Below are 16,891 nucleotides of genomic sequence, written 5' to 3'. Positions count from 1 at the left end.
GGGAACGTCGACCAGCCATTGCAGTACCTCTGTGAACCATTCTCTCGCGGGCCAGAGGGGAGCAACCAACGTCAGCCGTGTCCCTTTGTGAGAGGCGAACTTCTGAAGTACCCTGTTGACAATCTTGAACGGCGGGAATGCATACAGGTCGAGATGGGACCAATCCAGCAGAAAGGCATCCACGTGAACTGCTGCTGGGTCTGGAATCGGAGAACAATACAATGGGAGCCTCTTGGTCATCGAGGTAGCGAACAGATCTATGGTTGGCTGACCCCACAGGGACCAAAGTCTGCTGCAAACATTCTTGTGAAGGGTCCACTCTGTGGGGATGACCTGACCCTTCCGGCTGAGGCGATCTGCCATGACATTCATATCGCCCTGAATGAACCTCGTTACCAGCGTGAGCCTTCGATCTTTTGACCAAATGAGGAGGTCCCTTGCGATCTCGAACAACTTCCTCGAATGAGTCCCCCCTGCTTGGAGATGTAAGCCAAGGCTGTGGTGTTGTCGGAGTTCACCTCCACCACCTTGTTCAGCTGGAGGGACTTGAAGTTTATTAAGGCCAGATGAACCGCCAACAACTCCTTGCAATTGATGTGAAGTGTCCTTTGCTCCTGATTCCATGTTCCCGAGCATTCCTGTCCGTCCAATGTCGCACCCCAGCCCGAGTCTGATGCGTCCGAGAAGAGACGGTGGTCGGGGGTCTGAACAGCTAACGAAAGACCTTCCTTGAGAAGAATGCTGTTCTTCCACCACGTTAGAGTAGACCTCATCTCTTCTGAAACAGGAACTGAGACCGTCTCTAGCGTCATGTCCTTTATCCAGTGAGCAGCAAGATGATACTGAAGGGGGCGGAGGTGGAGTCTCCCTAACTCGATGAACATGGCCAGCGATGAAAGTGTCCCTGTTAGACTCATCCACTGCCTGACTGAGCATCGGTTCCTTCTCAGCATGCTCAGGATGCACTCTAGGGCTTGGTTGATCCTTGGGGCCGACGGAAAAGCCCGAAAAGCTCGACTCTGAATCTCCATACCCAGGTAAACAATGGTCTGGGATGGGACGAGCTGGGACTTCTCTAAATTGACCAGGAGGCCCAGTTCCTTGGTCAGATCCATAGTCCATCTGAGATTCTCCAGACAACGACGACTTGTGGGAGCTCTTAAAAGCCAGTCGTCTAAATAGAGGGAGGCTCTGATGTCTGCCAAGTGAAGGAATTTCGCAATATTCCTCATCAGTCTCGTAAACACAAGAGGTGCCGTGCTTAGGCCAAAGCACAGGGCTTGGAACTGGTACACAACCTTTCCAAAGACGAATCTTAGGAAAGGTTGGGAGTCTGGATGGATGGGGACGTGAAAGTATGCGTCTTTCAGGTCTAACGAGACCATCCAGTCCTCCTGCCTGACCGCTGCTAGGACCGACTTCGTCGTCTCCATCGTGAACGTCTGCTTGGTGACATAAGCATTGAGAGCACTGACGTCCAGCACCGGTCTCCAACCTCCTGTCTTCTTGGCTACAAGGAAGAGACGGTTGTAAAAGCCCGGGGATTGATGATCCCGGACTATGACCACTGCTTCCTTTTGTAGCAAGAGCGACACCTCTTGTTGCAACGCTAGCCTCTTGTCCTTCTCCTTGTAGTTGGGAGAGAGGTTGATGGGAGATGTAGTTAGAGGGGGATTGAGGCAGAACGGAATTCTGTATCCCTCCCTTAGCCACTTCACAGACTAAGCGTCTGCACCTCTGCTCTCCCAAGCTTGCCAGAAGGTCTTGAGTCTGGCTCCTACTGTTGTCTGGAGAGGAAGGCAGTCAAAACTTGCCTTTTGCGGACTTGGAACCCTTCTTGGACTTGCCTCTGTGACTGTCTGCACGGGTACCTCCTCTGCTGGAGGCTCTGCCACGAAAGGGCGGGATGAACCTAGAAGCAGGTGTATCAGCTGCTAAAGGGCGGAAGGGTCTAGGCACGGAAGGTAAGGGTTTAGCCTTACGTGCAGAAGAAGCCATGAGGTCATGCGTATCCTTCTGGATAAGAGAGGCAGCCATCCCCTTAATCAACTCCTCCGGAAACAGACACTTGGAGAGAGGAGCAAACAGCAACTCTGACTTCTGGCAAGGAGTGATACCAGCAGATAAGAAGGAGCACAGATGTTCTCTCTTCTTGAGGACCCCTGATACATATGAAGCCGCAAGTTCACCAGACCCATCCCGTATTGCCTTGTCCATGCTGGACATGATCAGCATGGCCGAGTCCTTGTCAGAAGGGGAAGTCTTCCTGCTTAAGGCTCCCAAACACCAATCGAGGAAGTTGAAAATCTCGAAGGCACGGAAGACTCCCTTCAACAAATGATCAAGATCGGAAAGTGACCAGCAGATCTTCGAACGTCTCATAGCCAACCTGCGGGGAGAGTCAACCAGACTTGAGAAGTCGGCCTGGGCAGAGGCAGGAACCCCCAAGCCAGGTTCCTCTCCCGTGGCATACCAGACGCTCGACTTAGAAGCCAGCTTGGGAGGAGGAAACACAAAAGAGGTCCTTCCCAGTTGCTTCTTGGAATGCAACCAGTCCCCCATAACCCTCAAAGCTCTCCTTGATGATCTGGCGAGAACAAGCTTGGTGAAGGCAGGCGCAGCAGACTGCATGCCCATAGCAAACTCGGAGGGCGGAGAACGAGGGGTTGCAGACACAAAGTGTTCAGGATACAGTTCTCTGAACAAAGCAAGGACCTTGCGAAAGTCTAAGGAGGGTGGCGAAGACTTGGGTCTTTCAACATCAGAGTGAGGATCATCCAGATGAGCAGCTTCATCCTCCGATACATCCTCATCCGAAAGGTGAGTTGTGAGTGGCAAAGGCAGAGTAGCAAGCTGAGCGGCTGAATCCTGCAGAACGGATGCACGCGTACCTGCGGATCCATCATCATGCCTCTGCTGGACAGACTGTGAGCTGGCAACAACAAAAGCAGAGGGCCGGTGTGTGGGAGGGTCTGCGGTGGGCTGAGGAGCATGCGGTGTGGTATGCAGAGCATGCTGTAAGGCATGCGGCTCATGCTGCATGGTATGCGGCTCATGCTGCATGGGATGCGGCTCATGCTGCATGGTATGCGGCTCATGCTGCATGGTATGAGGCTCATGCAGCATGGTATGCGGAGCATGCTGTAAGGTCTGCAGAGCATGATGCTGCATGGGCTGAGGAGAATGCCCCATAGTGCTGGAACCCGGCAACTCCTGATGCGGCAGCTCACGCACGTTAGCAGATGGTGCAGCAAGAACATGCGTCTGGCAGTGAGGACTGCGCATCGGTGGAGGAGCTCTCACAGGTAGGGTGTGGGAGCAGGCAGCCGCAGTATCTGCAGAGCGCACAACCTCTGCGGGTTGAAGAATAACAGGAGGGGTGTTAACCTTCTCTGCATGATACTCCTGCATAAAAGCCGCAAGCTGAGACTGCATAGTCTGCAGCATGGACCACTTAGGGTCTACTGTGGTTGGAGCAACAACAGACGGTGCAGAGGCCTGTTGAGGGACCACTCTACCTCTCTTGGGAGGTGTGCAGTCATCAGAGGACTGCGGCGAGTCCGAACTGACCCAGTGGCTACACCTGGGCCGTTGGACTAGCTCGGAAGGGACCTTACGTTTGAGCGGTCGTGAGACCTTGGTCCACCGTTTCCTCCTGGAAACCTCTTCCACAGACGAGGAATGTAAGGGCTCATTCGTCTGGGAGTGGAAGGGACGATCCTTAGCAGATGCGTCCGCAACCATTGAGAATACATCCGTGCGCCGATCAAGGCCTGCCGAACCCTTTGGTCCTTCGACATTGCTTCTCCCCTGGGCTTGGGAGCTTGCAAGAGGTCCCGGACTGGGAGGACGACTGGCACGCACAGATGTATCCTCATGCGCAACACTGACACTGACACTATGCACAGCACTAGCACTAACACTTCCCACTGCACTCTTCGCTTTCAGCTCTCTGACATCTGCCAAGAGCTGATTGCGGTCACTAACCAACGACTCCACCTTATCACCGAGAGCCTGAATGGCACGCAACATATCAGCCATTGCAGGCTGAGCACTCGTAGCAGGTTCGGGAGTCACCACCACAGGGGAAGGAAAAGGTTGAGGGGCATGGGGAGAGGAAAAATCCACAGAGCGAGAAGAACTCCTCCTATTTCTCTCCTTCTCTAACCTACGTGTATATCTGAGGAATTCATTAAAATCGAATTCCGAAAGCCCAGCACATTCCCCACATCGATCTTCCAATTGACAGGATTTTCCCCTACAATTGGAACATACGGTGTGAGGATCAACAGAGGCCTTCGGAAGACGCCTATTACAAGTCCTAACACTACATTGCCTGTATTTAGGAACTTGGGAATGGTCAGACATCTTGAATTTTAGAAGTAGTCAAGGGGGAATTCCAAAGTAAAGCAAAGATCGTTAACCAATGAATCAAATTAATTCCAAAAGCTTGCTAAGCTAAGGATAAAGCTTCCTGTACAGCGAAGGCTAAATTTCAGAGCAAATACTTCACCAATTCGTGAACAAAAGACTCCAAAATCAACAGCGTATCCATGTAGGTCTTGCCGGCGGCACGACAGAGGAAAAATTGAGGTCTTGTTGACAAGAAGTACTTGAGTACCTGACCACAGATGGCGCTGTTGTGTACACCCCCACCTGTATAGCGATCGCTGGCGTATCCCGACCGTAGATTTCTGTCGGGCAACGGAGTTGACAGCTACATGATCATCGGGTAAGATTAATATTGAAAAAACTCTTTTACTGAATATGCGAGTTGCTTCTTCAAATATCACAAACATTAACATTTGTATATTACTAAATACACAAACCAGTCCTCTAAAATGAGCGAGCATAGTAGAGTAGCCCCCCCCCCATCCTGTCAAAGAGACATAACTTTTGACCTTTGGCTCAGAGCTGAGAGGGGTGGTAGAGGTTTAAAAGGTCACTCCTGAGTGACAGAGAAGCAAAGGAAAGGACATCCTCAACAATAACAACCATATATACATATGATCAGAGACCAAAACCCTATCCAGGCAGGCTAGGACCAGGAAGGTTCAGCCAACATCTGCTGATAACTCCTCCAAACTTTACTAGATACCATCAGGAAAACTCCGTCCAACAGATTGCGAGATAGGGTATCACAGTCCTGGGCAAGCTCAACTTTGAAAGGAATGCAAAACCAGGGTAAATTTTAATTACTTTTAAACCTATTGATCCTATGCATATACAGACCTTTCATCCTTTAAAATAGGGAGGCACTTTCTTATTGGTGGACAGGAAGTCCCACTGGAACCAAACTTGGTTCTTTTACTTCCCTGGAATATGCCAGTCTTCCAGGACCTATAGCAAAGGAGAAGATTCCAGCAACCCCTATCTGGCCATCATGAGGTAGATAGCCTGATAAGGCCTTCCCTGTACTTGGTAAGTACCTGGTACAGTATGTAGTCAAAGAATAAATTAATTTCCCCACAAAAGGAGAGAGCAGTCCAGAATGAACAATAGGTTACTGTACATTCCACAAAGGATGGGAAAACAGTTAATATGGCAAACACCCATCCTGTCTATAATATTACTTTTCCAATTGATTTCAAAACAACTTCCAAGTGAAAATTACCGTTTGGATTACTGGGATTCTTCCCGGCTTAGTTATGGAGTATTGCTTGTTTCAATGTGGACACAAACCTCTGAGTCAATTATATGGGAGTCTTCCCCAGGCGGGAGGAAGCCGTTGGACTGGTCTCTACCTACTGTTTTACTACATCACTGTTAGGTAACCACAAAACTGACAAAAAATTACAAATACATGACAATCAGACTGACATAAGGGTTCCTTTGGTGAAGACAATATCAGATGACGACTGGAATTTTACGAAGAAGGAATTGAAGAAAGGCAACATTCCACGTTCACACGCTTCAATGCGGAGAATAACTGATGACGTGACTGAAGATTGAGCGTCCTGTAAGAGCTTTGCCTAGATCAACTGTTGTGCTGCAACAATGGGACCCATAGAAAAGGTATCCACCAATCTATGAGTACAATCCTTTAGGTAGTGGCCTGTGAAGGTAGTCTGTTCTTTCCAGACTTCTGCACTAAGGACTTGTACTACTGAATGGTTCTCGCAAAATGCTGGGGTTGCAGCAAGACCAAGAATGTCACGAACTCTGGTGGAACTTTTCCTGAGGATTTGTAGACTTTGAGGATAAGAGATAGTGGAACCAGAAAAAGATTGTGTTCTTAGGAATCTTTTCGGTGCATCCTGTGCTCACAAACAGATTAAAGATCTTCGATCGACAAAAAGCCGACGGTAAAGTCAAATCTGGTGTCGTTTATGGCCGGATTTTGAGTTTTAGCCACAAATTCTGGAACAGAGTAGAAAGCAAGGTTCTTCCAACCCTTGGAATGTGATATATGGTATGATAGTACAAGCCATGCAGTTTGCTCACTCTCTTAGCTGGTGGAAATTCTTCATTTACCTTAATGGTAAATCGCTTAACAATTAGTGGACTGGATAAAAGAATTGGATTTGATCTCATCAAGATGTTAAGTCAACCACTCAAAATTGAGAGAATGTTTAGGATCAAGTGTGCATACGTTGGTGCGTAAAGTAAGCGTAAACAAAGGAGGAGGAGTTGTGTTGTAAACAAAGGAGGAGTATTTGTGTTTACGATCAAGACAACTCTGATGATTCGAGAGGGGAGAGATTTTGCTTCCTTTATTATCATTTGAAAGTCTAATCTCTCCCTTGTAAAAGGTATGAAATTGTGTTAAGTTATGATGTACGTGTTTTCATAACTCTTAATCTCTTAAAAAAACAACAAATTATTAAGTCTTGTTATGACGATGTTACACGATTTGATAATTGCTCAATGCTAAGCTTGCATGTGATGGGAATTGTGCCACCAACCGTAAGTCAAGATTCTTGAGTTGCCAGGTTAACTATGCAGTGTAATCAGTAGGTTAGGTAGGAGTACAGTACAGTATACCTTAGGCTACGAATTGCATGTTGTTTGACATAGGATCGTTGTCCTAAAGGAAGTTTCTGCATTACAGAGCACCAGGTTTGGATGGATTCCCTATTAAGGTCACTTCATGGCATATCCAACTACAGCACTGTTCAAGAACTAAAAGAATTGAGAAGAAACTGTGGGGATCAGCCTTTCCCTCAACCTCAACTATAAATATGAAGATTCATCCGTCTCCAACATCACGTACCAGTTTTAATTCAATAGCAGGGTTTGTGGTGGCCTAATTGGTAACGTCCTTGCCTGGAAATCACCAGACGGGGGTTCAATTCCCACTCAAACTTGTTAGTTCCTTTAGTGGCTACAACCTCACTATCTTTGTGAGCTAAGGATGGGGGGTTTGCGGAAACCTATAGGTCTATCTGCTGAGTAATCAGCAGCCATTGCTTGGCCCTCCCTGGTCTAAGCTTGGGTGGAAAAGGGGTTTGGGCACTGATCATATGTATATATGGTCAGTCTCTAGGGCCTTGTCCTGCTTGCTAGCGCAATGACACTGTCCCTTCCTCCGCCATTCTTTTAATCTTTTAAACTAAGCCTGTGAAGTACACTATTACTATTATTACTTGCCAAGCTATTATTCTAGTTGGAACAGCAGGATACTATAAAGGCAAGGGCTCCAACAAGGAAAAATAGCACAGTGAGAAGAGGAAATAAATAAAATACAAAAGATTTAATGAAAAATTAAAGTATTTTAAGAACAGTACCAACATTAAAATAGATCTTTCATAAATAAAGTATAAAAAGAGACTTATGCCAAGGTTTGCATTGTTACACATATATTGAATAAGTCAATTGTCCTAAAGTGAACGGTGGCATCCGAATGTTAATTACGACAATTGACATATCAGTAAGAGTTGAAGGTATTCAAATTATACAGGGCCAAGAAAAAAACTTTCTTCAGGGTCAGGTCTCGGTCTGAGGCCCTATTCAAAGGTTCGTAAGGTGCCATCTTAAGGTATGGCAAGACCCTCGTCACATTCCAAGACGGGGGTTTGAGTTCCTGAGGTGGGCAGGTCTGTTCAAAGCTGCTGATAAGAGATGATAATTCCCACAAGGAAAAGAGATCGAGTCTTTTTAGTTTAAAGACTTGGCTCAAGGCTATCGCTCAACAGATGGGATACTGAGCCTCCTTGCTTGTTGATTTAAGTCACCACTTTGGAGTTGCCGCTCATCAACACCACATAGAGAGACCTTTGAGGGTCTCTGAAAAGTGGAGTAATGCTAGATTCGCCACTTTCATTTTCCAGTAATTGATGTGTAAGGTTTTATCTTTTTGTGACCATATCCTTGAAATCTCCGAAGGTAGGCTCCCCATCCTTGGCGAGAGGCCTCCGTAAAGAGAAGAAATTCTGTAGTAGGGTTCTGGCTAACAAGTTCTCTGTCCTCGATCACCACAACAGATCCCCTCTCACTTCTCATGGAACCTCAACTAAAGCTCCAGGAGGGTCTGATGTCTGGGACCACTGACTCTTTAGAGCCCACTGCAATGAGAGAAGACACATCCTTCCGAAGGGAACCAGCTTCTCTAGGGAGGTTATATGTCCCAGAAAACTCTGCTGAAAAAAAGCTGGGAGAGTTTCCCTTTTGAGAAAAGATTCTGCCACTTGTCTGAACCTCTGCATCCTGTCTGAAGAGGGAAACGCTCTGGCTTGGACAGATTCTAAGTCCATACTGAGGTATCAAAGGCGCTGCTGGGTAACGAGACTGGACTTCTCAAGGTTCAACTGGACTCCCAACTCCCTAAAAAAATTGAGGAGACCTCTGTGGTGCAGTAGCTGAGATCTTGAGTCTGCCAAGAGAAGTCAGTCATCTAGGTACCTCAGCAGCCTAATACCAATGACGTGAGCCAGAGCAGTGACGAGGGCAAAGACTTTGGTAAAGACCTGGGTTGCTGTGGACAGGCCGAAGCACAACACCTTTAAATAGTAGATACTTCCTAGATCTGGGATGGATAAGGATCTGAAAGTGAGCATCTTTCAGGTCTATGGTCAACATGAAGTTGTACTTTTTAAAGGCTTGAACAACAGTGCATGGGATCTCCATCTTGAATCTTGTTTGGAGCACAAACTGGTTCAAGTGGGAGAGGTCTACGACAAGTCTCCAGCCTCCCGAGAACTTCTCTATCAAGAAGAGGTTGGTGAAGAAGCCTGGGGATCTGTCTTAGACCTCCTCTATGGCCCCTTTAGCCAGCATCTGAGAGACTTCCACCTCTATGGTGGGACTATCAAAGTCTGAGCTAATGGGGGAGGTCAGTCCCTGAAGGGGATGTGATATTCTGAATGGAGAACTGCCATCTATCTCTATAGCTCTGCAGGCATCCCCCTACTGGTGGTGAGTCCGGAGATCTGCCTTCCCTAGCGGGAGCCACAACACCCTCCAGCCAAAGTTGGGATTCCGATCCTGCTTTTTTGGTGGCTGACTGTCTGAAGGTGGGAGGAGCCAGTGCTGCTGACCCTGTTAATTGGACACTGTTTTGGAGGCTGTTGAGGGAAGGGCATCCTAGGAGCAGCTCTTCTCATGAACAAGGATTGGTCGGCTTCTGCCACAGCAACCTCTGTGGAAGGAAAATGTAGGAAAGTCCACAACGTTAGAGTTTTGCAGGTATAGCGCATCATTTTGGGACAACTATTTGGAGCACCTTGCCAAGACACTGTCTCTATGATCGAAGACAATTTCTACACAATGATAATTGTCAATGACCTTAGATGTCAGGATGCCAGTACACTCCAAATCAATCAACCTCCACAAAGAGACAGATTGATGGACCGGGAATTTCAAGGCCTTAGCCCCCAGACATTGATATTTCCTCAAACTGTTTAATTACGTTAGGATTCTTCATATTTTCTGTAGTAGCAAAGCATGACATTGCCCCTGACCAGTGGTCTAGCAAGGAGCAGTCCTCAATAGCTGACATGGCAGCTACCTGCATCTTTTGCATCTCAGATGCTAAAAAGGTGCAGTAACGGCTCTTAACGTATAAGACTCATAACTTTAAGGAAATCTGACGTCTGGTATGTGAGGGTTGGAATCTTGAAGGGGCTACACCAGTAGAACTGGTTCTTGCTCCATCAGGGGTCATTGTATGAGGGCTCCTGCCTAGCAATTATGCGGCGAGGTTCCTGCTTCAGAAAGATACTGGAGGCTTTCACCTTTCCTTAGACGTTCACGCCTGTGGCTCGGACGGTGAGAAGAGGCCGCTGTAAAAGAATGGGCAGAGCCACATTTATTCACTCCTGCGATAAGAGTCTCTATTCACGTTGGGATGAGGTTGGACAGCAGGGGAGGGACTCTTAATCTGAACTTGAAATCTGTTATGAAAAAAAGATTTCTTAGGAGAGGTCTACTGTACTTGGAATCGTCTTTTTCCGGAAGCAAAATAATATTGAGGAGAACCGGGTCTCTTTTTCCAATTATTATCATTATTACATGCTAAGCTACAACCCTAGTTAGAAAAGTAGGATGCTAAAAGATCAAGGACTACAACAGGGAAAATAGCCCAATGAAGAAAGGAACTAAGAAAATAAATAAACTATATATGAAGTAATGAATAACAACATAAAATATCGTAAGAACAGTAACAACTTTAACATAGATCTGTCATATATAAACAATAAAGAGAGAATAGTGTGCCTGAGTGCACCCTCAAACAAAAAAAAACTCTATCCCAAGACAGTGGAAGACCATGATACAGAGGCTATGGCATTAGCCAAGAATAGAAAACAATGGTTAGATTTTGGAGTGTCCTTCTCTTAGAAGAGGTGAAGATATAGGGTTCTGCCACCTCTTTCCTTTCATGTCTCTGAAGAGAAATATCTGAAATTGTTACTCTCTCAGCAGCTTGTGGGATAATACTGTACGTAAGTTGGGATTAATATATGTCTGTGCAGACCTTGGTAAAATATTAGGTTTATTTTATTATTTCGTCTAAAAGACGGGATAGGTTCTGGAAGAGTTTTGAACTCATGGGCTAGTAGCAATTTGGGTATCAACCAAAGTTAAAAGTAGCACGCGTTCATTAGCCACTTCCACAAGGCTACGCGCTCGAGTCAAAGCACAAATTTGTCAATTGTCCCCACAAGTGTGTGATAAGATAGTGGCACGTTCAGGTTGCACACTCGCCCGCAGGGATGGTGGCGTATCTGTGACATTAGCACACACACGTGAGGGTATGCCAATACGTGTGGTTGAGACACCTGGAGCTGAGACGTTTGTTGACATTGTTATAACTTTCGCCTTCTGAAAGGGACGTTGGGAAGGGGAAGCCAACGTTCGTACTCTGATGAAACAGCCAAACCTGTACAGTGGAATTTGTCATGGACACAACTGTGGATGTCCTATCAACATCCGAAGAAGTTAATGGTGAATTGTTGGGTTTTTCTGTGGTGAAAGGTGATGTTGCGGGCCCCTTGGTGTACAGAGCAACCCAAACTGGTGCATACAAGCCAGGGAAAAGTAAGCACCTTCCAGGATGGCCGTCTCCATACAGGGGGACACGTCATTCTCATTCAGCACATGGGAAGAAGTTCTCAGATGATTGTGGGGTGAAATCTTCAGCACTTTTCCTGGAGAGTCCTCTTAAAGTGAGAAGTCACCTTGGCTCTGAAAATCTGAAACAAAAGCGTGACGATCACCAATGAGCACACTCGTGGGTGGAGATGGGAATCTGAGTATACTGTATTGGTATACAGTGAACCCTCGTTTATCGCGGTAGATATGTTCCAGTCGCGGCCGCGATAGGTGAAAATCCGCGAAGTAGTGACACCATATTTACCTATTTATTCAACATGTATATTCAGACTTTTAAAACCTTCCCTTGTACGTAGTACTGTTAACAAACTACCCTTTAATGTACAGAACACTTAATGCATGTACTACAGTACCCTAAACTAAAACAGGCACAAATATTAAAGGTGATTTTATATCATGCATTTCCTAAACATACTAAAAAGCACGATAAAAAATGGCAACCAATGTTTTGTTTACATTTATCTCTGATCATAATGTAGAAACAAACTGGAGGTAGAGCTTTGCTTATTACCCAGACATATTTCCCATACTTTTCCCTTAGAACTACATCACATCTTCCTACTTTAGATATATATATATATATATATATATATATATATATATATATATATATATATATATATATATATATATATATATATATATATATATATATATATATATATATGTGTGTGTGTGTGTGTATATATATATATTTATATGTATACACATATACATACCTACATATATACATAAATACATGCATACATATATATATATATATATATATATATATATATATATATATATATATATATATATATATATATATATATATATATATATATATATATATATATATATATATTACTGTATATATATGGGTTATGGAAAAAATCCGCGAAGTGGTGAATCCGCGATGGTCGAACCGCGAAGTAGCGAGAGTTCACTGTAATGTGGAACTAAAGATACTGGAACTTAGTCCAGTCCAGGCTGTGCTGGAGCTGAAGCCAAAGGATAAGTATCACATAGGGATTAACGTTTGCTATGCACTAAACTAAGGGCAACCAAACATTAAAAAGTTTCACTAATCTGAAAATTATGGAGATAATGGCTGCACCCCCAGTTAAGAGGGTCACAGGAGGCTTCTTGCTCTCAACAGAAGACGGGGAAGGGGACCCATCCTTCTTAGCTCTCTTCTTGCAACGTGCATGGAACCTCTCCCACTGGGAGGGTGGCCACTACCACCAAATTTCACACGGCTTACCACGGCAGTTCAAGTACGAGGAGTGCGGATCAACCTGGACCCACCTTACGTTCCTCAAGGGCGACCTTCAACAAGACCAGGGCAAGTCAGCATAGTACTGTACCTTAAAAGCCCTTCACCTCACAAAGCACACTGAAAGAAAAAGCCCTGGAGAGAGAAAGAATCCAGCATGGGGTCATGATCGTAGTGTGGGAGATCATTTATAAATAGAGTGATTCGGCATCTCAAAGGTATAAGTGCACTAGCCAACCATGGCACTGCCTGGTAACCATACATGGTTGCCAGTTTTATATTTTTCTTTCTGGTCATAGCAAAACAACTTGGGAGTAAACCCATATAAATGACTCGGATGTTTGTATCCGCACAGGAACAAACTCATGTTATGCTGATGTTGGAAGATGTTAGAATCATAGATAAAAGTGGCTACCCCACTGAAGAAGGAAAAGCTGGGCTTTGTTACCATCACAGATGACTTGAAGAGCTTGAATCCAATGATGTGGAAGCCCGGTGTACGCTGGCAATATGACCACAGCAGTCTCCTTGCATTACCTTGGTTGGGATGTGCGACTTCTTCAATTACAATTTCAAGGTCTCCCTGAAACAAAATTTATCTTTAAGAATACAATAAAAAATAAAAGTTTAATCCTAAAACACAACATATTGTGGTGAACATATAATTTATAATCCTATGAAGAAATAAGCTTAAATTATCAAGGAATAAAAATGATCAAATTATGAAGAATATTGAGCAATGCTTGACTTGGTTAAAGATAATGTTTTACAGAATACTATTAAAACTAACCCAAGGCTGCAAAAGAATAGGTAAACCTGTTCTTCACCAAAGCAGAATGGTCATAGACATAACCTGGTTATGAATATCTGATTAGCAGTAGATATTAGAATACAGTTCAATACAGTAATGTATCATAAAATAGTGTGGTCTTATTTCTATCACTAGAGAGGAATCCATTTCTAAAACCTCTGCAAGAAGTTGATAATGACTGTAGGTAGAGTATCATACAATACTGAATATAGACATTCTTTTAAAAGAGTTACTAAGCCAGACTTATACTTATCAAAGGCAGAGACTTGAAAATAAGAAAATCTTACGGTCAAAGGAGAAGATAGAGAATGGAAGTAACCTAACCCAAAGGCCACTGAGAACCTTGGATTCATAGATAACCTGCATCTCCAATGAAGTGTCTGACTCTACTGACACCGTAGAAGACGAGGAGGGGCTCTGGAGTCACGGCAATGATGGAAAATAAGCTGAGCTGCTATGGGGCTGGACGGTGAGACTCCTGACAATATGACGGGTGTTATCTCCTGCCGCAGCAAAGATTAGGACAATCAGCTTGATACCACAAGGCAATGACAACGTCTTCCTGAGGAATATAAAAAAGAAATTTGTGAAAAAAATATGAAATACTGCATATTGTGCTGTGCATGGAATTCTTAATCACATAGAAAAACCGCTTAATAAGGAATGAAAAGGCTAAAACTATGAGGAATAAGACAGATGTTTGACTCTGCTCAAGGTAACACATTATTGTACTGTACTGTATAGTCTACCATCTGTCTACAGTCAATGCTCAATGGTAATACAGAATTCATTTTGATGATGCAAAAGTCTGAAACATAAGATAAACAAAAATGATATAGTCTTAGTTTAAATTACTAAGTGAATTATTTTTCAATATAAATCCCAATTGAATAAATGATAATGAATAGATGTACATTGTCGTAGAACTGTAATTCATTTCTATTCAATCTGCTAAACCATTTAGATTTGAATATTGGGTATATATCTTGAACGATAGAAAATGGAAGAAAACTTTGAGTAAAATTGGAGGAAAGAAAAAGGAACAAAATCAGAGATTGCTACAGAAAGTAAAATAGCCACATGAATAAACAGACCACAAGTCCTGCGACGCCTACTCCCGCTGAGCACGGTATGCCAAAACCAGCGTCTCCCAGAAGGAACCGTCCTTGAAATTGACCAAAACCTTAACTAACTTAACTCAGAGATTATTCTGTCCTTAGACTGACAAGGAGATATTCTATAATATTAATTTGTTTACAATTTGAGGTAATTTTGTGGCCGGCCTATGTGCAGGCCAAGACAGGTTAAATACAGGTCATTGTGGCAGGTTTCTTGTCAAGGTTTTGAGGGTCAAATAGAAAAAAGGCAAAGTTCGAGAAAATGTATTAACCTGAAATACCACAATAATTATTGCGAAAGTTTCATAAGCGCAGACCCCAATCGAGTGTCACACCCACCCTAGGGGTGTCAAGTACACCTCAGGGGCCTAAGAGTGTTCTATTTTGGGCTGATAATATGATGCAGAATTCAAATTATATGAAATGGTGATCTCTTAGTCAATTGTCACAATTTAATCTACGCATAAATCAAATCCAATTCAGGCTATACCAACCAAAATCCCTGAGCAAGGATAAGATATTTAATAATAGTAAAAAAGGATAAAGGCTAAATCACATCATTAAACCCATATATATTTGACCTCTTAACCTCAGTCAGCATGTCTTAGCCCCTGACCTTAGGTCAACCTGACCTCAAGGTAAAAACTAACCTGAAGTAGGTCCTATATACTAATGCTCTTGGGATCCTGGCTTGTATAACTGCCAGGAGGTTAACTCTGGCCCCTAGATAAAGTATATAGGGCAAAATTTATCCATTAATATAAATATAATACGTCTCTGCAGCTTCGATATCCTACAGGATATGGGTTATAGGATGCCATACACATACGTATATACTGGACCTATTTATGTAAAAAAAAAAAACTTTATATGAAGACAAGAATTTCTTTATTATACTATTTTTAGACTGGAGCAACACTAAGAAAGATATATAACTTACAATATATTATAATATTAACGATTTTATTTACACTCGAAATATAAACTCAGGTTCAGGTTCCGGGGTGAGGCATAGCCTTTACAACGGCGCCTCTAACGCTTATCTTCTTGTACTGTTTTGTCTTTTCTTCCACATTATGTTTAATACTTCTTTTTTCTTTTCTATATTTGTTTCACTCAATAAAAATAATCCTACTATTTTCTTTGGGTCTTCCTCGTATGGTTGTTGTAGCTCAATTACTTTATTCCTTTCTTTTCTATATTCCTGGCAAAATAACAAAAAATGTATCAAATCTTCCTCCTCATTTTCACAAAAATTACAGTTTATATTCCCTCCATTGTGTCTATTTACAATATTTAGTTTTAACGTATTAGTTCTTGCTCTAAAAAATATCACTGAAGCAAATGTATTGTCATAAATTAACTCTTCTTTGATTTCTTTCTTCCACGTTCTATATATTTCTAGGCTCACTTTACTTTCTATTTCTTCTTTCCACTTTTCAGTATCCCACTTCCTGGTTTCCGTTTTTATTTCTGCCTCGTTCATTCTTCTTATTTGTCTTATACCTAAACTTAATTCTTCCAAATACTTTGCAGGTTGTTTCCACCATCTTCCTTCTTTTTCTTGAATATCCTGGATAATCATTTTCAGTATTTCCTTCTTTCCATTCAGGGTACGATTTAAGTACTGCAGCTTCCCATCCATCACCCTTGCTTTCATAGAAGATGCACCTATCTCCCCTCTTAGAGCAGTATTAGCTGTGCTTTTAGTGGCACCTAAAATCTTCCTATATACCCCATTCTCTATTCTTTGTAGTTTCTCTATTTCAGTTTCTGTTAGATTTATAACATTTGCTCCATACAAAATAGATGGTAAAGCAATACTTTTCCAGAACGTTTTTCCTATCATCACTTTATTCCTAAGTATGTCAAACTTTCTACTACTTTGATTCCCTCTATGTTATCTGGCTTTTCTTTCATATTGTATATCATAATATTACTCTTCTCTTTATTAATTTCCAACCCACATTTTTTACTAGTTTCTACTAATATCTGAATGTTACGCTTAGCATTATGTATATCCTGTGCAATTATTAAGGCATCATCTGCAAAAAATAAGGATTCTATCTTTATTAACTGATTTCTGAAACCGTTTCCTTCCTCTTCTATTTTCTTCATGACAATATACGTAATCAGTTTAAAAAGTGAAGTTGA

General features: G+C 43.1%; 1 long non-coding RNA gene across 4 annotated transcripts in view; it reads right to left on the bottom strand.

Moving 5' to 3' along the window:
* Window positions 1-15,920, bottom strand: part of LOC137621681 (uncharacterized) — a 34,174-nt gene extending 18,254 nt beyond the window's left edge. Inside the window, exons 1-3 of one of the 4 annotated variants that reach the window (XR_011040299.1) lie at window positions 15,678-15,920; window positions 13,907-14,181; window positions 13,257-13,391 (exon numbers count right to left, since the gene is read on the bottom strand). This is a non-coding gene — a long non-coding RNA (uncharacterized lncRNA). Of the gene's footprint in view, window positions 1-13,256; window positions 13,392-13,906; window positions 14,182-15,387; window positions 15,580-15,677 lie in introns of those variants that run through there. The other 3 variants (XR_011040298.1, XR_011040300.1, XR_011040301.1) reach the window with 3 other exon arrangements.
* Window positions 15,921-16,891: the final 971 nt, after the last annotated feature.

This window comes from Palaemon carinicauda, chromosome 28 (genome assembly GCF_036898095.1).
Source record: "Palaemon carinicauda isolate YSFRI2023 chromosome 28, ASM3689809v2, whole genome shotgun sequence".
In the NCBI taxonomy this organism is placed as follows: Eukaryota; Metazoa; Arthropoda; class Malacostraca; order Decapoda; family Palaemonidae; genus Palaemon; species Palaemon carinicauda.
Note: the sequence above shows the minus strand (reverse complement) of the source record. Positions and strands in the feature narration are given on the sequence as shown.